This window comes from Zingiber officinale, chromosome 11B, assembly GCF_018446385.1.
Source record: "Zingiber officinale cultivar Zhangliang chromosome 11B, Zo_v1.1, whole genome shotgun sequence".
Lineage (NCBI taxonomy): Eukaryota > Viridiplantae > Streptophyta > Magnoliopsida > Zingiberales > Zingiberaceae > Zingiber > Zingiber officinale.
In genome coordinates this window covers 53,772,271-53,797,671 of record NC_056007.1, presented here as the reverse complement: position 1 = coordinate 53,797,671, position 25,401 = coordinate 53,772,271, and the positions used below count along the sequence as shown (strand labels likewise).

The 25,401-nt window shown below is 37.4% G+C and overlaps 1 pseudogene; it reads right to left on the bottom strand.

Annotated features, from left to right (window-relative positions):
• Window positions 1-373: 373 nt before the first annotated feature.
• On the bottom strand, window positions 374-2,765 carry LOC122035383 (annotated as a pseudogene).
• Window positions 2,766-25,401: the final 22,636 nt, after the last annotated feature.

Genomic DNA, 25,401 nt, shown 5'->3' with positions numbered 1-25,401 from the left:
TAAATTTTCCTCGTTCTTACAAATATATAATTCATTATAAGCTATTCGTTTTTCCTTCACTTTCTCTTGTACTTTCTCATTCCACCACCAAGATTCTTTACTTAGCGGTGCATGCCCCTTTGACTCACCGAGGACACTCTTAGCTACTATTTTCAACTTTGATATCATCTTATCCCATGTTATATTAGAGTCATCGTATATTTCACCTAATGCTTGTACTTCTACCTTCTCTTTAAATATATGTTGTTTCCCATCCTTTAACTTCCACCACTTAATTCTAGGAATTGTATATATTTTCTTTCTATTGATACTATGTTTGAGGCGTATATCCAACACTACTACCCTATGTTGGGTAGTTAAGCTTTCTCCAGGGATGACTTTGCAATCTTTACAAATCTTTCTATCCTTCTTCCTAACCATAAGAAAGTCAATTTGCGATCTATTATTCTCGCTTTTGAATGTGACTAAGTGTTCTTCGCTTTTGAATGCGATAATAATAATGCAAAATATCTGAACAGGCAAAAAAATTATTATTTTTCCTCAGTGGAACAGCATGACAGATTAACATCCTCTCCGACGGCTCACTGAATTCCTTTCCTGACAGTAAAATTTTAACAAAAACAAAAAACTACAGAGAGACATGCTTTTGAATCATTTTCATCACTTAGGATCATAATCCTGAACCACCTAAAGAATTGTAGAAACAAGGGTATGCTCAACTAGATTGCCTGCAAATTTTGATAGGTTGAACTTGCATTATATTTTGATTGATGTCTCTTCCAATAAATTATCTACGTTACCGAGCTTCTCTTCTTTGTGGCACTCACTACTGCAGAAGGCTTTCTCACCTCTGAAAGGCAAGAAAAATGTCCATATTACATATGACCATGTGAAGGAAACATATTGAATCACTGAAATTCCAAGTACTGCAATGATTTCTTTTCAATTTTTTGAAGATAAGAAAAGGTTTAATCACTATTTTAACTGTAACATGGTGTAAGAATCATTTCTTCGTTGACAGTAGAAAATTCACTAATAGAAGAGGGCACATGAAAGGTCACTTTCCCTAGCAAATCCAGGTGAAGTAACCCTAAATTGAAGGTTTGGAGACATCTGATTAAATTTACTTTTCGTGGATCATGAAGACAGCCATTACCAACGATTAGGGGACCTAGTGAACACTGAAGACATGAGGCCCCAGTAACAATGGCATGGACAGGGCCTAGTGCATGGAATTATGATCGGAACATGACTCCAACAAAACAAAAACAGTCAGCGGGAATCAAAACCTTACTCTCCGAATGCTTGACTAAACCTCAGGAAGAATTAAGCAATATTCAATTAGTTAAGAGCCAGGAATTTGCCTAGGGTAACAAAGCATCAATCTCACTGACTGTTGAGTTAACCCAAGGAGAGAAAAGAACTAGTCCATGGCCCTCTACAGAAACAAGCTCTCACATGAGTGGTTCCACAACACAAGCAACTATAGAATAATTTTCAGGTAGATCTTGAAAGGAGTAACTCTCCATTTAGAATGAAGATTTTGATACTAGTGCTGGTTTGCATATGGCTTAGTTGAATTTTGTAGATGCTAATCAACAGAAAAGAATTGAACTAAAACGAGGAGCATAGCCTTTTTTGTTGTCAAGATTTGTGTGCAAGATTATTTTAGAGAAGAATAGAAACTCAAACTTGAATCCATATCTATTGTAAATGTAAAAGCTTAACCAGCCTTAAGGGAGCATATATACCTAGATATGAAGTTGTCATTTCCTTGGCTAAGATTCTTCTTGCATGTATAGTAGAAGCTCAAGAAATCATTGGTAAGGTGGTCTCTGCTATCACTTGATGCAGGGCTGCTGCTTTCAGTGGAAGCAGTGAACCCATCTCGACAGCTCTCCACTATGCAATTGTCAAAAATGTGCGTGGTTCTAGGATTTGGACCATGAGATATCACACAAGTGTATTCCTCCAAGAGTTCCATGTCGCTGATAGAGACACACCCAGCAAAAACCCTAGGTGAAGAAGAAATCGGCATCTCAAAGCCCAGAGAATTCCAAGCAGGGGAGAGAAGAGCCAGTTGAGATTCTTTGTTCTTGACGCCAAACTCTATAGGGGATCCGACAGGAGACATCGAGCCGGGCCAAAGGGAAGGAATCCGGATCTTGAGCTGCGACCCAAATACCACCATCCTAGTCTTCGATTTGAGGTAAGCTTCGGCGGATTTCTCGCCGTTGAGAGCGTCAATGATACCGAGGCCAACAGCCTCGGAGTCACCAAATGATCCAGAGTGTCGGTTGTTCTCTCCGCCACTGATTTGGCAGCATCGAAGAAGAGATGGAGGCCGATCGAGGGCAAGCTCTTGGTCTCAGGTATGGAAGTCGGGCTCATGGCGGCTTCGGAGTCCGAGGAGGTACTTGAGGAGACCCCAACAAAGAGCCTTGGAGAGGGGAAGATTGAGAAATCCCTGGACTTGTTGCAGCAGCAGCTGTTGGAAGAAGGGAGGGAGTGGAGATCAGACATTAGGGCTTGTTTTCCATCGATTGCTTTCGATCTCCTAGCATTATTCTATTTGCCAAATCCTTGACGCCATGAAAATTTCAAAAAGTCAGAAAAAAAATAGGGGAATCTACTTCAAAAAAGAGAAAAAGTGACGCTGAGAAAACATAAACAAACCTAGGGTTTGGTACTGGAATCTTCTTCTGCCCTGTGCCTCCACTTTGCAGTTTCAACTAGAATATGGAAAAAAAAAAAACAGATGGTTCATATAGCATAAAGGAGTTGTACCCTAGTTGTGCACTGGAACAAATCTAAGTTAAGATTTTTTATTTTTTTTATTTTCTCATACACTAGTTTTGAGGTAGAAAATAATACAATAGTTATAATTTTATTAATAACGGTTATAACCGTGGTCTCATTAGCATAATGACAACGATTTATATATCAATATTAAAATATTTTCATTATCAATGGTTGATTGCATCTTGTCCCAACTGTTGTAAGATTATTTTTTAAGTAACTGTTATATAAAGATAACGATTTTACCAAATTTATAATAATTTTTCATAAAATCGTTATCTTTTTAATATTATTTTTTAGTAGTTTTGTTGTAGTGTGGCCTATGGTCGGCGTTGTTGTTCCGGTGACGGTGGCTATGACAATGGGATGGAATCAATTTCACTTGTGGTAGCGAGAGGAGCGACAACGAAACTCTCAACAAGGAGATCAGTGAACGTAACACTGTGGTGGTCAAAGAGGAAAGCAGTGACAGTGGGGTTGGGGGCAACGACGATGGTCAAGCAATCCATAGTTATTGCACGCGGTTAGAGTGATGGGAGGTTGTAATTATGCTCGACGTCGAGTTGCAATCAGACGCTTGAGAGATGAGACAAGGAAAGTGACATCGATGCTAGCGTAGGTTGTCACACGGCAAGTAGTGAGCTGCATCGTCATTGTGGCGGCATCGTTGTGGCATTGTTGTCGTGAGGTGAAGTAGCCGCATGGTAAAAAAAAGGTTTAGATTTGGTGGGGGCATGGGGCAAAAATAAAATTTCAATTTTTTTTAAATGGGTGAGACGGTAGCCCACCCTAGTCCAAGGGTAGCTCAGACCTTGATTTCATCAATATTGTGGTAAAAAGGTGAATATGCTCACCCCAAGCGCCCCCACCAATCATCATAGGGCCAATACAGAGGAGGTAAATCACGGACGGCTACTTACCTTTAGAATAATGACTAGCATATAAGGGAGATATTTACCTCAACTTTGTCAAGATTCGAACTCCAAATCTCATGATGACAATATCTCATGCGCTAGTTATTAGACTGTCCCGAAGGGATAATTATTATTATTATTTTATTATTGTAGTGTATTTCTTTATACAATTATTATATTGATTGGTAGTTGGTTGGATAGTCTCCACCTCTAATAGATTAAAGGAAAAGGTTTGAAAGGCTGTTTTTTCATTCTTTTAATTTTTTTAAGAAAAAAACGATAAATATAAAAGAATAATGACAAAGACTTATTTTACGGACAGATATTTTTTTTTCAAATTATAATTTTGTTTAAGGCATCTAAATACAATATATTTAGGGTAGTATAGTTGAAGATTATTATTGAAACATAAGATCTTAGGGGATGTTTGATTCTTTCGTAGGAATATGAATCGAAATGGAAATCAATGTATTGTGAAATAGGAATGAGTATGAGCATGAATATCACTCTTAAAAGTAATGTTTGGTTAGTTATATTTTTTCTATCGGAATAAATTAAAATTTCCTTTTTTACCCTTAACGGAAAAATAAGAGAAAAAATTAGATGTGAGAGAAAGATGAATGTGAGAAAAAAATATGATGAAAAAGAATGATGAGAGAGAAAGTGTGATGAGAAAAAAATGAAGAGAGAGAAAATGAGAAAAGAGAGTGTGATAGGAGAGAGCATGATGAGAGAGAAAATATGATGTGATAGAAAGTATGATGAGAGAGGATGAAGAGAGAGAAAATATAATGAGAAAAAATGAAGAGAGAGTGTGTGATGAGAGAGATTGAGGAGAGAGAAAGTATGATGAGAGAGAAAGCGTGATGAGAAAAAAAGATAATAGTGAGTGTGATGAGAGAGATTGAGGAGAGAGAAAGTATGATGAGGGGAAAATATAATGAGAGAGAAAGTGTGTTGAGGAAAAAAAGGAGGGAGTGTGACAAGAGAGATTGAGGAGAGAGAAAGTGTGATGAGAAAAAAAAGAGTGTGATGAGAGAGATTGAGGAGAGAGAAAGTATGATAAGAGAGAAAATATGATGAAAAAAAGAAGGAAGAGAGTGCAATGGAAGAGTTTGAGGAGAGAGAAAGTATAATGAGAAAAAAGGAAAGAGAGTGTGATATGAGAGATTAAGGAGAGAGAAAGTGTGTGATAAAATGATGAGAGAGAAAATATGATGAGAGAGAACAAGGAGAAAGAAGTGATATGAAAGAAAAAATAAATAAATATATTTTAATATTTGATATTAAGGGAGAAAATTTTAGTTTTAGGTCAAGGGTATTTTTGGAGTAAAGGAATATTTTGATTGATGAAAATAGGGTAATGACTCATTGAAGGGGAGGTACATGGGAATGAGTTATTACCCAATTTCAAGGATTCATTCCCTTATTTATATTCCTATTCCTATAATTCAAACATTAACAATGACAATCAATGATTCACATTCCCATTCCCCACTCCTATTCCCCTAAACCAAATACCCCCTTATATTACTCATCTATGTAACTTGGCATCGCTAGTCTCTTGGTAAAATAGTAAATTATGGGGGTATTTTATTCTAACACAGTGTCTTTTTGCATGAGGGAGATCGGACACTAAATGAGATATTTTGTATTTGATGAAAATTGACCTCAAAATGTATTAAAGGAAACACTTATATAAATTTCAATTATTCCAACTCGTGGAGCTGGTTGAAGGTTATTGTTGATAACTTTCAAGATGAGTTTGTTTCAAATTATTATATATAATATTGATTATGTAATTACTAGATAATCACGTAACTAAAGTTATTTTGAATAAAATATAAACTAATATTATTTGGTTCAACTTTTGAAATACTAATTTGCGGAAGAAAAAATTTAGAATTTTATTTTTGAAATTGTTTTAATTTCGAAAACGTAAAACCTTACCCTTCTAAATTAATCACATTCTATGTTATATTACCTATTTATTGACATGCGGGCATGCTCTATTACCTAAAAACACCGATTTGTACCTTTCGAACAAAAATATCCCTAGAGTTTTGTAAAATTTCAATCCAAAAGGTAACCCGGTGCATGAAACTCCTGTTATGCAGGGTTCTGGAGAAAGATCCATTGTACGCAGTCTTATCCTACTTTTTATAAAAAACTGTTTTCAAGATTCGAATCCATGATTTTTTTTATCACAAAATAACAACTTTATCATTATGCCAACATATAATCAAAATCTGAGCCGGCTGTTTATCCCTTTTGCACAAATCTCCTCATTTCCATTTGCATTGAAAACGCCGGCTCTCACATCTCTAGATCCATTCGATTTAGAAGCTCGCCGTCGGCGAAGAGGTAAGGGCTTTTAACTCTGTGACTTCTTGAGGCAGCAGAGAATCTATGAAGGAAAGGGGCGTGTTGCTTTGTCTGGTATCTTTATTTTCAGATTTATGGTTTTGAAATTTGGGGTTCTGGCTCTTCTAACAAGATTAGCATCGCTGGGTGTAAGAGACTTTTGGCCGGGCAAATTTAACATCTTTCATGACTTTTGGGTATTGTGTTAGTTGTCTCTTATAAAACTTGGGTAGCTATTTCCTCTAGTCAATGTTTATTAGCAACACCATCTCAGAAATAAAATCAAATAAGGATTGAATGTTGGATTAACCATCATTTATGTTTGAAATAACATATATGCTACTGTGAGAATAACAATTAATATCTATTTCCTATCAAAATTTAAAATATATATGCTACTTATAACCATTTCTATTTATTCTCTTTAATTTCTCTTCTAGTCTCTTCTAAATTTGGTGCAACTGTAAATGAATAATCACAGTAGAAGCTTGTCGTTGGTTAAGAAGCTTGTTGCCGGCGAAGAAATAAGTTCTTGCTTTAAAATTTTAGGCTTTTAACTCTCTTGTTCTATTTCCCTGGTTTTATGTTTGGTTCACTGCCCTTTTTCATGTAGACTGATATGGCTTGGTTGTCAATAAGGCAGGAGATGAAAATGATTTTTGTACTCATTATGTTCATAAAGATGATGAAAAACAAGATGTTTATGCTTTTATTATTGATAATTGTTTTAGCTATCAAGAGAAGTGCTAGGATTAAGAGATGTATATCATATGCTGATCATATATTGTGTAGATATAATATTAGGTCTATAAGCTTAAATGAGATGGTTTGTCATAGTAATTGACAATGTGTTGATAACTGTAGGATAAATAAAAGGGGTTTAGACAAACTTTATTATTTGCTAACAACTCATGAAAAATTGAAAGAAAATAAAAATACATCAATTAGTGAATTTGTAATATCTTTTCTTCATATTATTACACATATTGTGAAGAACAGAATCTTAAAATGCCAAACCACTAGATCTAACGAGACAGTTAATAGATAATTTCATTTAGTTTTAAACTTTATTCTAAAATTACATAACATTTTGCTTAGGAAGCCAGAACCAATCCTAGAAAATTACGTAGATAAGATGTGGATATGGTTTAAGGTACAAGTAGATAATTTTCATAAATTTATTTTTTAATTATTTTAATGTACTCAATCAAATTAATTTAATTTTATGATACTTCTTTAAGTTTTTGGTTATTTGGGAGTATTAGATGAGACTCATATTAAGGTCAATGTCCCAATAATTAATAGACATATGTATCGAACTAGAAAATATAAAATTGCAACCAATATCTTGAGTATATGCACGCCGAATATGTAATTTAGTTATATCCTACCAGTTGGGAAGGATCTGTAACAACAGATGGTAGAGTCCTAAGGGAGCTGCTCATGATGCTAGTGTTGGTTCGGATAGCATGAAATACAATCAAAAAGTAAACTGTAAATTACTTACATGGATCTCCCGATGAACTCGCTGAAGATATCGTCGAAGACGTCGTTGCTGCTGTCGCCGAGAAGATCACCACTCGGAATCTCCTCAAACTTTTTCACGAACCGAATCTCAGCCTCTGGGCGTTCTCCAACACTCGCTGATCACCTCACAACTTCGTTGCGCTCTCTGATCACCTCCGCTTCATCTGCTTCCCCTTTCTCATTGCTTGGACACTCTTTTTATAGGAGGGTCGAGGAAGACGAAGGGGAAAGGACGCTTCTTCGTCTCCTTGGCTTTGCAGCAACGAGACATTTACAGCAACGAAAGAGACGACCCCCTTCGTCTCTTGTAACACCCAACATCTCCCACTCGTCCAAGTCAATTCATTAGGTTATATATTCACATAGACCATGTCAGTCACATAGACTACAAGGTGATCATGTCACGAAGACCAGAGCAAAATTAGTCACAAAGACCAAATAAGTCACGTAGACTTTATGAGGATCAAGTCACGAAGACTAGAGCAAAATTAATTAGTCACAAAGACCAAATAAGAACATCCATTCCATACATCAGGGAAAATGGTTCGTGCGACAGCAAGTGTTGGGTTTTTCGGATCGCAAAAACCGCTTTTTGTGTTACGGAAACCCCGAATCCCATGCCACCGGATCTGTGCGAAGTTATAAAATAAAAATTTTCTACGTGTACGAGTTTCTCTAACCTAGATCTACAAAGAAAAAGAGATTACCCTTGATGCGAAGTCCTTCGCAAATCCCGCTCGTCCAAGGTTCGCCGAACTCAAGATTGTCAAGTGTACAACCCTCTATGTGTATCCACACGAACAAATCGATGGATAGAACCTCTAAAGATGTGCTAGCAACCTTAGAGGATCAGCAATGGTGGAGGAGAGGGAGAGAAGAAAGGTAGAGAGGAAGAAGAAGCCTTGAATGAAAAATCAATTCACTCTAGTAACCCCCACCAAAGTGGCCGGCCACTTTATGCTTCTAAACCCCCATGGAATATCAAGAGTCAAGTCTCTTGATCTCCTCCATGAGGTGGCATTTGGTCAAGTCAAACTTGACCAAATGAAGAATCCTTGATGATGTGGCATTGGTCAAGTCAAAGTCAAGTCAAAACTTGACTCTTTATCTTCCTACTTAAGTCAAGTCAAACTTGATCTTTTTCTCTCCCATGGTTGATCAAATCTAACCATTAGTTCAAGTCAATTTTAATTTAATGAATCTCTATTCATTGAATTAAATTGGCTCAATGAGTCTAAGTTTAAATTAGACTCATTTAACACATGAACCAAATTGAGTCCAACTCAATTAGTTTACTTTAGATTACTCTTAATCCAATTTGGTTCATCACATGAACCTAATCCTCTTGGTTCATCAAATGAACCTAATCTCTATCTAATTGCCCTTTGTGTGTGACCCTATAGGTTCTTGTAACGTTGGCAATGCTCCTAAACTCATTTAGAAGCATAAGTAATGAGCGGTATCTAGCAACACATCATTACTACCCAAGTTACAAGAATGTTGAGATCCAACATCACCTTGTGACTACTAATTGTGACTCTTCACAATATGTGACAATGTCCTTCTATCCTAGTCATCAAGATTGATCAATGTGAGGCATAAACCGTGTCATCCTCTAATCAATCTAAATCTTGAACTCCAAGTAGACTCACTCAATCAAATGATCTCAACATCTCATATTGACTCATTTGGGCATGGTCATGCACTTAGTGGTCTCACTCTATCAAGAATAATGATGTCACTCCTGTCATATAGGAGGGATAGATCTCATCTACATCACTCACATCCCTCTGCATAATTTGTTACATACCCAGTAATCGCCTTTATAGTCCACCCAGTTATGGGTGACGTTTGACGAAGTCAAAGTATGTAACTCCTTATGTAGGGAACCATGGTGATTTCGGGTCCAAGGACTAATAGTCATACTAATAGCCACATGAGAAAGTATATGACACTCATATAACGATCCATGATATTTTCTCATGGCGAGTCATTCAGTATACATTCTCCAATGCATACCCATGTGTCAACTTGATATCTCTATATCCATGACTTGTGAGATCAAGTTATCGAGTTGACCTACATGCTAGTCTCGTCGCATTAACATTGTCCCTGAATGTTAATACTTGACTAGGAATGATTAAGAGTAGTGTTCCCTATATCATCTCACTATCGATTCAACCAATCGATTGATATAGGTAAGAACCTTCTACTCAAGGACGCTATTATACTTAGTTATTTGACACCAATACAAGTAAGTATAATAATCATAAACAAATGCCTTTATATACATAAGAAATATGATAAAATGAGTCCATACAATAATCATCAAATGATTGGCTCTAGGGCTCTAACTAACAATCTCCCACTAGCACTAGTGTAAATCAGTATAGGCTCTAAGGCCTAATGACCTAGTGTGACCATCATGCTTTCTCTGTGCCAAAGCCTTGGTCAAGGAATCTGCGATGTTAGCCTCTGTGGGTACTCTGCAAATCTTCACATCTCCTCTATCGATAATCTCTCGAATGAGATGGAAGCGCCGTAGTATGTGTTTGGTCCGCTGGTGTGAGCAAGGTTCCTTAGCCTAGGCAATTGCTCCATTGTTGTCACAATAGAGTTCTATGGGATCTGCAATGCTAGGAACCACCCCAAGCTCAGTAATGAACTTGCGGATCCAAACTACCTCCTTTGCTGCTTCTGATGCAGCAATATACTTGGCCTCTGTTGTAGAATCAGCAACTATGTCATGCTTCGAACTCTTCCAGCTCACAGCACCACCATTCAAGCAAAACACGAACCTAGACTGCGATCTATAATCATCCTGGTTAGTTGGGAAGCTGGCATCACTGTAACCCTTTACAGTTAGCTCATCATCGCCTCCATATATCAAGAAATATTCTTTACTCCTTCTCAAGTACTTAAGAATATTCTTGACCGCAATCCAGTGACTTTCACCTAGATCTGACTGGTATCTGCTCATCATGCTCAAAGCATACGAGACATCAGGATGAGTACATAGCATGGCGTACATGATAGATCTTATGGCTGAAGCATAAGGGATCTGATTCATGCAGTCTCTCTCCTCTCTAGAAGAGGAACCTTGAGTCTTCAAAAGACTCACACCATGTGACATCGGCAGAAATCTCTTCTTGGAGTTCTGCATGGCAAACCGAAGTAATACCTTGTCAATGTATGTACTCTGACTTAGGCCAAGCAATCTCGTAAATCTATCTCTATAGATCTGTATGCCTAGAATGTGGGATGCTTCATCTAAGTCCTTCATTGAGAAACAAGTCCCTAGCCAAGTCTTGATAGTCTGCAGCAAAGGGATGTCTTTCCCAATAAGTAGTATATCATCCACATACAATATAAGGAAGACAACTGTGTTCCCTACAACCTTCTTATAGGCATAAGGTTCATCTTCATTCTTGATGAAACCAAACTATTTGATCACATCATCGAATCGAATATTCCAGCTCTGAGAAGCTTGCTTTAGTCCATTAATGGACCTATGCAGCTTGTATACTCTGCCAGTATGTTGTGGATCTACAAAACCCTCAAGTTGTGTCATGTACACATCCTCGAGCAGGTTACCATTCTGAAACACGATTTTGACATCCATCTGCCAGATCTCATAATCGTGGTACGCTGCAGTAGCAAGCATGATCCGAATGAACTTAAACATCGCTACTGGAGAAAATGTTTCATCATAGTCAATACCATGAATTTGCTTGAAACCTTTAGCTACCAAACGACCCTTATAATTAAGTCCATCCATGTTAGTCTTTCTCTTAAAGACCCATTTACACCCAATGGGTTTGACCCCTTCAGGTGGATCATCCAAAGTCCATACTTGGTTAGTGTACATGGATTCCATCTCAGATCTCATGGTCTCTTGCCATTTCTCAGAATCTGGTCTCATCACAGCTTCCTGATAGGAGGTAGGTTCATCCTCAATGAGCACAATGTCATCATGGTCAGACAAGAGAAATGAATATCTCTCAAGCTGACGACGTACCCTATCAGATCTGCGAAGAGGTAGGTCTACTCGAACTGGTTGTGGTTTCTCAACTCCTTGTGGAACAACATCATCCACAACACTTTGTGGTTCCAGTTTAACTTCCATCGAGGCTTCAGTGCTATGGTCCACATCTTGAACTTCTTCAAGATCGAACGTACTCCCACTAGTCTTTCTAGAAACAAAATCCCTTTCTAGAAATACCCCAGTCTTAGCCACAACTATCTTGTGTTGACTGGGAATGTAGAAGTAATATCCCTTCGTTTCCTTGGGATATCCAATAAAATAGCACTTATCATATTTGAGTCCCAATTTGTCCGAGACTTGACGTCGAACATAAGCCTCACAACCCCAAATCCTCATAAAAGACACCTGGGCATCTCTCCTAATCCATATCCTATATGGTGTCTTTATTACAGCCTTAGATGGAACTTGGTTGAGAATGAAGGCCGCTATGTCTAGAGCATAACCCCAAAGATACATGGGAAGATTTGTATGACTCATCATAGACCGTACCATATCTAAGAAGGTACGATTCCTCCTTTCGGATACACCATTCCATTGTGGTATTCTAGGAGGAGTGAGTTGAGATAGAATCCCACACTCAGCTAGATAGTCATGAAACTCATGGCTAAGGTATTCACCACCTCGATCTGATCGAAGTATCTTAATACTCTTGCCAAGCTGGTTTTGTACTTTATTCTTGAATTCTTTGAACTTTTCAAAGGATTTGACTTATATGTCATCAGATACACATAACCATATCTACTGAAGTCATCGGTAAATGTAATGAAGTACCTATAACCACCCCTGACAGCAACATTGAAAGGGCCACATATATCACTATGTATAAGTCTTAACAAGTCTGTCGCTTTCTCGGTGTGTCCACTAAAGGGAGTCTTGGTCATCTTGCCCAGTAGGCATGACTCGCATGTCTCATAAGATTCAAAGTCAAATGAGTCCAGTAAACCATCTTTATGGAGCTGGGATAAGCGTTTGTCATTTATATGACCTAAGCGACGGTGTTAGATATAGGTTTAGTTCATGTCATTTGACTTGAACCTCTTGGTACTTATGTTATAGATAGGGTTCTCAAGGTCTAGAATATAGAGTCCGTTCATCAGAGGTGCACTACAATAGAACATATCATTTAAATAAATTGAACAATATTTGTTCTTTATTATAAATGAAAAGCCTTTCTTGTCTAAACAAGAAACTGATATAATGTTCTTAGTCAGAGCAGGCACATAACAACAATCATCCAATTCTAGTACAAGCCCAGAGGGCAGAGATAGAGAATAAGTTCCTATAGCAACAGCAGCAACCCGTGCTCCATTGCCTATGCGTAGGTCCACCTCGCCCTTCGTCAATGCCCTGCTATTTCTCAGTGCCTGCACATTAGTACAAATGTGAGAAACACATCCGATATCTAATACCCATGATGAAGAAATAGATAGATTGACTTCTATAACATATATACCTGAAGTGGAAGTCTCACTTCTCTTCTTCTTAAGATCTTCCAGGTATACTTTGCAGTTTCTTTTCCAGTGCCCGGTTTGACCGCAGTGGAAGCAAGTAGCATCTTTGGCAACCCCTCCTTTGGGTTTCAGTGCCTTTCCTTTGCCCTTGGCTTGAGACTTTCCCTTACCTTTAGGCTTGCGCTTGCCTTTGCCCTTTTGCACCATCAAAATGGAGTTGGGCTTAACCTTCTTGAGGTTGATCTCATCAATTCTTAACATACTCAGAAGCTCAGGCAGTGACTTATCAATTTCATTCATGTTATAGTTCATGACGAATTGACTGTAGCTCTCTGGCAAGGATTGCAAGACCAAATCAGTGGCCAACTCTTAGCCAAGGGGGAATCCCAACCTCTGTAGGTTTTCTATGTACCTAATCATCTTGAGTACATATGGACCTATGGGAGTCCTGTCTTGTATCTTGCACTGAAACAGTGCCTTAGAGATCTCGAATCTCTCGTGCCTCGCTTGTCCTTGATATAGTTGACGAAGATGTTCAACCATATCATAAGAATCCATCAACTCATGTTGCTTCTGAAGCTCAGAGTTCATGGTCACGAGAATTAGACATGACACATCTAATGCGTCATCTTGATGCTTCTTATAAGCATCTCGGTCAGCTCGTGTGGCAGTGGCAGGAGGTGCCTCGGGAATGGGCTGCTCCAGGACGTACAGTTTTCGTTCGGGTGTGAGAACGATTCTCAGGTTCCTGTACCAGTCCAGGAAGTTAGCTCCATTGAGCTTGTCCTTATCAAGGACAGAACGCAGGGAGAAGGAGTTCGTGTTTGACGACATGACAATCTACAACAGAAAATGCAGAAAATAAATAATCATATTTCACTAATCATTTAATTAGGCCTTTAACTAAATGATCCTCCCACTGAATTATAGAACTTTTGTAGAATCAAGTCATGGATGTGATCAAACCACACCTACTAGATTCTAACCAAATATAATTCGTGAGGGACAAGATCCACATCATACTACGCCTTGAGTTAGCTTTGGCTAAATCGCCCAAGACTTAGTATGATTGGTAGGTAACTAATTACCAATTACATCTCTATGTAACTCTTGTTTATAGGATCAAGATCCACATGTATATTAAAACTTGAGTTAGCTTTGGCTAAATCACCCAAGAGTTAATATAAATGTGATTTTGACCTATCTACCAACCATTGGAAAATGCCTATAGTTAAACTTGATCCAATTGAGTTAACTAGTTACTCAATCTAATTGAGTTGTACTCACCCATGCGTTGATAGGAGAGAATAAGATTGTCCCTCCACACCCTACCAAGATAATATGTGTTGCTTTGCTTTGGCAGATTCAACAACATGTGATCGAGGTAGTGATGGGTATCACGACATGGTAGGCATTTCGAGTTGACGTGATTGAGATCAAATCTAATCGACGATGTGTATCAAGTACGCGATTTAGATCAAATCTAATCATTAAGGTACAAATTAATTACTAATCTAGCATGCATCACATACACACACAAGCAACTAATTAAATTTTGTGATTAGTCATGGCCCTACTACGATCTTCTCAAGCCAATAAGAAGATCGGATAGTCAACCTAGGGTCAACAACTTCCTCAAGCTCCTCCCTTTGACCGTTATGTGTTACTCGCACCCTCCTCGTAACTCCTCCTCGAGTGGACCTTCCATCGCCTCATTTTGTACATTACAAAAAGTGAAACTCGAGTTACATTCGACTCTAAAACTATTTTACAATAGGAATATAAATAGAAGGGCACGACGCGCAGGTCGCGAATCAAGTACAACACGCACAAACACACAAAATGGCGCGCAAGCCATATTATGAATTACAACACATATTTCCAATCAAATTGGGTTCTTTGGGCCATGACCATTACAAAATGATACATAATTCTAAATTATGTGATTTCCATAAATTTCTGTAATTTTTCTAATATTTTTACGATTTTATGAGTCGCAACTTCTCGGCAGTCCCGATTAGCGATTTTCGGGCGCGATCGCGGAACAAAGCCCCTTGCGGGGTTAGGGGCATCACCCCTACTTGCGATATAACCATCACGAGTGTTCCTAAGAGATCCTACATCGCCTTAGCCCGCTGTCCCAAATCATTTTGGGCGAGACCTTGTCGATTCGGAAGGTATTTCTCGGTAGTCGAAGCCAACAAGTGTTCAAACACTTGTTGCTTTGCTTCTACGAGAAAAATACCCATAAAATATATAAAAATCATAAATTTATAGAAAGTTACAGAACTGATATTTTTCATAAAAATACAAAAGAAACTCGTACATGCTTCGCACGTGGCTCTGATACCACTGTTGGGTTTTTCGGGCCGCAAAAACCGTTTTTTGCATTGCGGAAACCCCGAATCCCATGCCATCGGATCCGTGCGAAGTTACAAAACAAAAATTTTCTATGTGTACGAGTTTCTCTAACCTAGATCTACACTAGATCTACAAAGAAAAAGAGATTACCCTTGATGCGAAACACTTCGCAAATCCCGCTCGTCCAAGGTTCGCCGGATCTCAAGATTGTCAAGTGTACAACCCTCTATGTGTATCCACATGAACAAATTGATGGAGAGAACCTCTAAAGATGTGCTAGTAACCTTAGAAGATCAGCAATGGTGGAGGAGAGGGAGAGAAGAAAGGTAGAGAGGAAGAAGAAGCCTTGAATGAAAAATCAATTCACTCTAGTAACCCCCACCAAAGTGGCCGGCCACTTTATGCTTCTAAACCCCCATGGAATATCAAGAGTCAAGTCTCTTGATCTCCTCCATGAGGTGGCATTTGGTCAAGTCAAACTTGACCAAATGAAGAAGCCTTGATGATGTGGCATTGGCCAAGTCAAAGTCAAGTCAAAACTTGACTCTTTATCTTCCTACTTAAGTCAAGTCAAACTTGATCTTTTTCTCTCCCATGGTTGATCAAATCTAATCATTGGTTCAAGTCAATTTTAATTTAATGAATTTCTATTCATTGAATTAAATTGGTTCAATGAGTCTAAGTTTAAATTAGACTCATTTAACACATGAACCAAATTGAGTCCAACTTAATTAGTTTACTTTAGATTACTCTTAATCCAATTTGGTTCATCACATGAACCTAATCCTCTTGGTTTATCAAATGAACCTAATCTCCATCTAATTTCCCTTTGTGTGTGACCCTATAGGTTCTTGTAACGTTGGCAATACTCCTAAACCCATTTAGAAGCATAAGTAATGAGAGGTATTTAGTAACACATCATTACTACCCAAGTTACAATAATGTTGAGATCCAACATCATCTTGTGACTACTAATTGTGACTCTTCACAATATGTGACAATGTTCTTCTATCCTAGACATCTAGATTGATCAATGTGAGACATAGACCGTATCATCCTCTAATCAATCTAAATCTTGAACTCCAAGTAGACTCACTCAATCAAATGAGCTCAACATCTCATATTGACTCATTTGGGCATGTCCATGCACTTAGTGGTCTCACTCTATCAAGAATAATGATGTCACTCCCGTCATATAGGAGGGATAGATCCCATCTACATCACTCACATCCCTCCACATAATTTGTTACATACCCAGTAATCGCCTTTATAGTCCACCCAGTTACGGGTGACGTTTGACGAAGCCAAAGTATGTAACTCCTTATGTAGGGAACCATGGTGACTTCAGGTCCAAGGACTAATAGTCATACTAATAGCTACATGAGAAAGTATATGACACTCATATAACGATCCATGATACTTTCTCATGGCGGGTCATTCAGTATACATTCTCCAATGCATACCCATGTGTCAACTTGATATCTCCATATCCATGACTTGTGAGATCAAGTTATTGAGTTGACCTACATGCTAGTCTCGTCACATTAACATTGTCCCTGAATGTTAATACTTGACTAGAAATGATTAAGAGTAGTGTTCCCTATATTATCTCACTATCGATTCAACCAATCGATTGGTGTAGGTAAGAACCTTCTACTCAAGGACGCTATTATACTTAGTTATTTGACACCAATATAAGTAAGTATAATAACCATAAACAAATGCCTTTATATACATAAGAAATATGATACAATGAGTCCATACAATAATCATCAAATGATTGACTCTAGGGCTCTAACTAACAGCAAGCATATTGAGCATTCAACTACTAAGAAGATTGTCACACCTTACTTATCTGCTCCATAGAACGAATCGGAGACATAAATGTCTATGGAACGAATCAAAGACATAAATGACTTGCCTTACCCCTGATTAAATTATTTACATCATTATGAACATTTCTAATCCCTCATATTGACTATATGTCAAGAGCATGTTCAGCATCTCCAATCAAACAAATTATTCATAATTACATTTTATGTATTGAACTAAAAATGTAACTGGTACAAGTGAATAAATGTCACAGATGTAAATCAATCTTAATCTTTCTTTTTAGCTAGAATCTATTCATTCTAATCAGTCGCTTTCCTAGTTATGCTCTATAGACCGAATCATCCATAGCCAATAGGAAACATGCTAAAGTAGCATACACTGATCAAAACTTCAAGTAGACAGCTAAATAGTCACTTAGAGTAAGATTGCGATTAACTTATAATTTCAAGGGTCTCACATAGTAGAGAAGCAGGGATCTATTCTCCTACTACCCTTCTTGTCACCATAGCACATGTGGTATGAATCACATGCTATGATGTTATTCTCTTTACTAAAAAGAACGCATGTTTTTCCCAAATTTAACATCATACAGATTTTGATCTAGACATACCTAATATCTAATCCTAAATTCAACATATGAATTCTAATATGGCCTTTAAGTAGATTCAGTAAATGATGGGTGCATTTACTCCAATCATTACACAAATGATCTCATCTTGACACAATTATCAATGTGACATTAACTTATGGGTATGTCTCTATTCACAACTACATAAGTTATCCCATAAGCAATGGTCTTACCTCTATTTGTACTTAACAAATAGAGATGATTGTCCATGTGAGTGGACCAATCCCAATCTGCCAACTTGCTTATCGAGACTTTTATTCGAATGTAAAAAATACATATACACTGAATAGATCATGACATTTTTTATTTATCAAAATGTCTTTACAATTAGTTACATTCTTCAAAGTCCCAAAGACTTCACATGTCCATGAAATGACTCTTTAGTCAATGACTTAGTAAAAGGATCAATAAGCATATTTCGTGTAGGGATGTACTTAAGAATTACCTTTTTCTTGTCAACAATATCCCTTACAAAATTATACTTAATTTCTATATGCTTGCCTTTGCTGTGATATTTGGGATCCTTAGAAAAAGCTATTGCAGCTTGACTGTCACAGTACATTGTAACAGGACTACAACTATCCTCAGCAATCTTCAGATGCTTCAGGAACCTTCTTAGTCAGACAGCCTCTTGTACAACCGCTGCACAAGCCACATACTCAGCTTCCATTGTTGACAAGGTTACACAAGCCTGCTTCTTGTTGTTCCATGAGATGGCGCCACCATTCAGCAAGAAGACATAGCCAGATGTGGATTTTCTGTCATCAAGGTCCTCTACCCAATCTGCATCTGTGTAGCCACTTAGACTCATTTTTTATCCTTGGAAGCAGAGATAATAATCCGCTATTCCTTTGAGATATCTGAATATCCTCTTCACCGCTTTCTAGTGTCTCGATCCTGGGGTTGACTGGAAATGACTAACTAAGCCAACAACATAGCTTATAACAGGACGAGTACACAACATAGTGTACATCAAACTACCAATAACACTGATATATGTTTTCTTCTTCATTTCGGCTATTTCCTTAGGAGTCTTGGGATACATACTTGTGCTCAAAATAGTACCTTTCGCAATTGACATCTGTTCAATGTTGTAATCTGACATATTGAAGTGTTGTAGCATCTTAGTGATACAAGCTTCTTGAGACAAACTCAAAAGCCTTTTTGATCGGTCTCTAACGATCGTCACTCCTAAGATGTACTCTACTTCTCCCATATCTATTATGTCAAATTGTGATGAAAGCCAACTTTTGACTTCTATCACACACTTTATGTCACTTCCAGCTATTAGCATATCATCAACATATAATGATAAAATGACAAACTTTCCTTTCTCCTTTCTTAGGTAAACACAATGATCCTCATTGACCATTTCGAAACCATAAGACAATATTACTTCATTAAATCTTATGTTCCATTATTTTGACGCTTGCTTTAGCCCATATATAGACTTCCGAAGTCTACATACTCTTTTCTCTTGGCCTTAAGAAACATAACCTTCTGGTTGTATCATATAGATTTCTTTGTCAAGATTATCATTAAGGAAAGCCGTTTTTACATCCATCTGATGTAATTCCATGTCATATTGTGCTACTATAGCTAGGATGACACGTATTGACACAAACTTCACAACTGGAGAGAATGTCTCTTCAAAGTCAATCCCCTCCATTTGAGTATATCCTTTTGCAACTAATCGAGCTTTGTATCGATTAATCAATCCATATGCTTTCCTCTTTACTTTGAGAATCCACTTATTCCCAATAGCCCTTCGGCCTGGAGGAAGATCGACTAAATCCCAAACTTGATTCTTTCTCATTGACTCCATTTCTTCATCCATTGCAACTTTCTGTTGGATTGAGACCGCGCTAGAGGAGGGGTGAATAGCGCTCGTGGCTATTTCGTTCGATTTGTAAAACTATCGGAGTAAAATACGCAGCAGAAAATGTAAATAAACACAAACACAGAGACACGGTCGTTTACTTCGTTCGGAGCCTAAGGCGACTCCTACTCGAAGGCCCGCGATCCTTGATCGCTTCCGGTGGGCAACAACTATAAGCTCGATAAAAGATTACAAGTTGAAGTACAATGAACGACAGTAAATAATTATACCAACGACAAAGAAATGAAGATTCGGAGCTCCTGGTCGTCGGGCACAAGTAGCAGCACTTCGGAACGTCGTTTGGAGCAGCACGTAGCACTTGAATCACTTAAGACTTGATATCCTGAAGTGCTGGTCGAAACCCCCTTATAAAGGGTGTTCAAGGCGCCTTGAAGGCTGTTCAAGGCGCCTCCATGCTGCCGATTCTTCCGCACGGATCAAACTTGATCTGGTCGAACTTCATCTGCTTAAGGCGCCTTAAACCCCCTTCAAGGCGCCTCCATTGAAGCTTCGCAGCCAGGTCAGCTTTTGCACCCGAGGCGCCTCCAAGCTCCATGGAGGCGCCTCGGACACTGTTCATCCGAGGTTAACCTTTGCACTTTGGTCCCTGCAAGATACATTAATCCCAAATATACCCTGCAGCACAAAGTTAGCACATAACGCATAATAGAAGTGATATTGATAGTCTCCGGACTATCCGAGCCTGACTTCGGGTTTCCTACCGGAAACCCTAGGTCGACCTGACGCCTACTGTTCCCTCTACGGGGAACGCGTCCTCACCTACTCCCCTCAGGAGAGATTACCTGATGCCAGTCCGGTCCTCCAGACCGACTGGACTTTCCGCCTAGGGTTACCACCCCCTAGGACCTAGGGTTACCGCCCCCTAGGGTTTTTCTCCACCTAGGGTTACCACCCCCTAGGACCTAAGGTTGCCGCCCCTTAGGGTTTTCCTCCACCTAGGGTTACCGCCCCCTAGGACCTAAGGTTGCCGCCCCTTAGGGTTTTCCTCCACCTAGGGTTACCACCCCCTAGGACCTAAGGTTGCCCCCCCTTAGGATTTTCCTTCACCTAGGGTTACCGCCCCCTAGGACCTAAGGTTACCCCCCCTTAGGATTTTCCCTTGCCTAACCACAGTTAGGACTTTCCTGAAACCTTATTTAACCACGTTAGATAACAAGGAATCTTAACTTTGAATCCCTTTGCCATTATCAAAACTGAGGTTCGATCGTCGGATTCTTACTGCACCAACAATCTTCCCCTTTTTGATTATGGCAACCGAAATTCAAAGTTAAGTAAAAATGCAGTAGAGATGCGCATAAATAAGCACAGGCATAAATAAAGCATAGGCACATTCACAACAAAATTTTCGTTTTAATTTTCTTTGAATTTTTTCCTACTCTCCCCCTTTGCCATATATCAAAATACCCAAGAGAGTGAAGAAAATCTAGGCCTTAGCTTAACTTTCAAAGATAATTTTTAATCTTATCTTTCAAAGAGAAAAATAGAGGGTTAAGCATACTTTTGTAAGACTTTTAGCTAGGTGAAATCATAATTTTGAAAGCAAAATTCATCCTTTAGTTTGAGAGATACTTTTAGCTGAGATAAAGTTATTTTATCTTTAAATAGTAACTTAGCAAATTTTTGTGATTTAGTTTTTCAAAAAAAATTATTTTGATGAAATTTTGAGAATGCTTTGGAAAATACTTGGCTTTTTCAGCAGAACTTAGTATTTGAAAACAATTGCTTTGAGAGACACTTTAGCTAAATTTTTTGTTTTAAACACTTTAAAAAGTACTTAGCTAAATGTTTTTGAAAAAAATATTTAGCTAACTTTGAAAATACTTAGCTATGTTTTCAGCTTAAAAATGATTGCGATGAGAAAATATCTTGCCAAGATAATTTAAAAGTTAGGTCATAAATAATTTTAATTTTAAAGCTAAGTTAAAAATAGCTTGAATTTTTGAAGATATGCCAAAAATAGTTGTTAATTTTAAGGTCAAGTCAAAAAATTTTAAAAGAAAAACTAATTTTAAAACCGACTCAAAATCACTCCCCCTTAATTAATGCCTTAATAAATTTTTGAGTTCAGGAGTTCAAGCATGAGAGGTTAAAAAAATTATTTTCCTAATTTTCCATCTCACTCATTCTAGATTAACAAGCATGTTTAGCATATGAGTGAGTGTGAGATGGAGTTTACTTTAATTTACAGCATTGAAAATATCAGTTAGAATTCCAAATAAGTGACCATTATTTTGAAGATTTAAAAATTAATTGATTTTAGAATTTCAAAGAATTTAATAACTTCTGAAAAGGGTTTTGAAATTAATTTTTCAGAGGATATTACAAATGATTTTTCAAATAATTTTTTAAGTAGTTTTGAAATTAAGTTTTGAAATGATTTTGAAAAGATTTTTCAAATAAGCTTTAAAATAATTTTGAAATTAAGTTTTGAAATGATTTTGAAAAGATTTTTCAAATAAATTTTAAAAGAATTTTGAAATTAAGTTTTAAATATTTTGAAATGATTTTTCAAATAAATTTTAAAAGAATTTTGAAATTAAGTTTTGAAAAGATTTTTCAAATAAGCTTTAAAATAATTTTGAAATTAAGTTTTGAAATGATTTTGAAAAGATTTTTCAAATAAATTTTAAAAGAATTTTGAAATTTAGTTTTAGAGATTTTGAAATGATTTTGAAATGATTTTTCAAATAAATTTTAAAAGAATTTTGAAATTAAGTTTTGAAATGATTTTGAAAAGATTTTTCAAATAAACTTTAAAAACAATTTTGAAATTAAGTTTTAAAGATTTTGAAATGATTTTGAAAAGATTTTTCAAATAAATTTTAAAAGTATTTTGAAATAATTTTGAAATTAATTTTGAAATGATTTTGAAAAGATTTTTCAAATAAATTTTAAAAGAATTTTAAAATTTAGTTTTAGAGATTTTGAAATGATTTTGAAATGATTTTTCAAATAAATTTTAAAAGAATTTTGAAATAATTTTGAAATTAATTTTGAAAAGATATTTAAATAATTTTGAAATTAATTTTGAGAAGATTTTTAAATAATTTTGAAATTATGTTTTAAATCAATTTTAATTTCTTAGTCATCTCACCCGATCTAAATTTTCAATCAGGGAATCCTATAATTGTTGTGAGATGAATTGAGGTTCAATTTAAGGGTTTGGTTTAACTTTGTGTTAGATTCAGGTTTAGTTTTGGGTTCAACAAATAAGCATTCTTTGGATAAACTTCTGGGCTATGGTGAGTCACAAGGAACTCATTAAAGTAACCATGCCTTCGAGGTTTTCCAAATAGTCCTACCCATTGAACTTAATACTAATCCTTGGTCTAACTTGTTAGGATCCATTTAAGGGTAGCTTCGGTTAGTTCCACTTGGCCAAATGCACCAGGTTGAAGCCATATCTTCCTAGACATGCGATGCCCAAGCTTCCCTAACGTACTATCATCCAAAAACTTCACCAGTACTGTGGGTCAAGTTAAACCTAGCCCATTTTATCTAACCTTAATTACCCTGCCGGGTAGTCTACTCTTGTTTACCCATTTCGGGTAGATTAAGTTCGGAGGTGTCAGCTATTTTGGAGCCTTCCTTTGGATTTTAATTTAATTTGAATTCGAATTATTAATTTGATTTTGAATTTTGAATTATATTTTTTGAATTTTGAATTTTAATTTCAAATTTAATTTGAATATTAATTTGAATTATGTTCTTAATATTATTTTTCTATTAGCTCCCCCTGGATCATAGCCTCGATATGGCCTATCGAGGTAGTATATTTGATCCTTTGGGATCCAATATTGACCAAATCCAACTTGATTAATCAATTTGGACTTGGGGACCCATGCTTGAATTATGTTTCTATTAACTAGAGACAGATATGATTTATATTTTGTTTTGGTCTTAAATCCAAGTCCGGATTTGTTGTAAATGGCTCGCTGTTTTCCAAGAATTAGATCCAAATTCTTGGAACCCAAGGTGAACCGTTCCAACGTGTCTTTGAGTTCTATAATCTGAGTTTTCAAATTAGAATTTTCTTCCTCAAGTTGTTGGACTTGAGTCGAACTTCCAATTTGAACTGGCTCAGTTAAAGCACTCAAGTCAGTCGCTTCCTTAAGGGCTGTTACCTCCTTTTGGAGCGACTTAACCCGGACGTTGGATTTAGCCAACTTCTTTAATAAGTAAGGAATTAAATTTTCTGAATCATATAAGGTAATACTAGAAATTAGAGCACTTACAGTGGTTTTGGGTCCTTCAGAAACGGATACGGATCCGTGGCTTCGCTCGGACTCTGTTTCTGACTCGCTCTCCGTTTCGGATTCGAACTCAGACTCGGTGTCGATAATGTTCGCTAGTATTGGTAGAGCGAGAAGGCTCGTTTGCTCTTCTTCGTCTGATTCGGATTCATTTGATGACTCGGACCATGTTGCCTTCAGTGCTTTCTTCGTCTTGCTTGTTCATGCAAATAACGCAACACCTTCCTCGGCCGGAATAGTATTAGTCTGCTCAAATTATTTATTTATTAAAACATGCTTACCTATTTTCGTATCAGGAATACCTTCGTGTAGGTCAATCAGATTCTCCCACAGCTCCTTGGCACTTGAGAATTGGCCGGCGCGATTCAGCTCCTTATTCGTTAAGCCACACTGAAGTGTATACGTTGCTTTTGCGTTTGCTTCTACCATTTTGATAAGGTTCGCGTCCCAGTTCTCGTATGGTAGTGGCTTGCCGGCGCCGTCAGTTGGCAGTTGAAGCCCGGTTTTGACGATCATCCATACTTCAAAGTGAGTCTGGAGATACGCCTCCATCCGACCCTTCAAATCTCCGAAATCATCTCCGGAGAAGAGCGGTGGGCGAGCAGTGTTGTAGCCTTCTTGATGGGCCATTTTAAAAAGACGATCTCGCAAAATAAACACAATAAAACTTGTTCCAAGACTTAGTCTTGGATTAGTAGTGCGGGAGAGAAATAAAGATAGTAATTCAGGAATTTCGGAAAAAAATAATAAAATATTATTAAAAAAAATATTACCACAATTTTTGAAAACGCAATATTTTGTTAATTCCAACCAATGGTGAAAAGATGAAAATTAATTTTTCAAAAACAGTTTTGGAGGGAAAAAACGAAAGGCGTAAGGTTTTATTTTTAACCTATATAAACGACAAAGCCACGAAAAATGCTTGAATGGTGGTTGCACCAGTTCAGAGCGACCCCGCTCTGATACCAATTGTTGGATCGAGACCGCGCTAGAGGGGGGGGGGGGTGAATAGCGCTCGTGGCTATTTCGTTCGATTCGTAAAACTATCGGAGTAAAATACGCAGCGGAAAATGTAAATAAACACAAACACAGAGACACGGTCGTTTACTTCGTTCGGAGCCTAAGGCGACTCCTACTCGAAGGCCCGCGATCCTTGATCGCTTCCGGTGGGCAACAACTATAAGCTCGATAAAAGATTACAAGTTGAAGTACAATGAACGACAGTAAATAATTATACCAACGACAAAGAAATGAAGATTCGGAGCTCCTGGTCGTCGGGCACAAGTAGCAGCACTTCGGAACGTCGTTGGGAGCAGCACGTAGCAC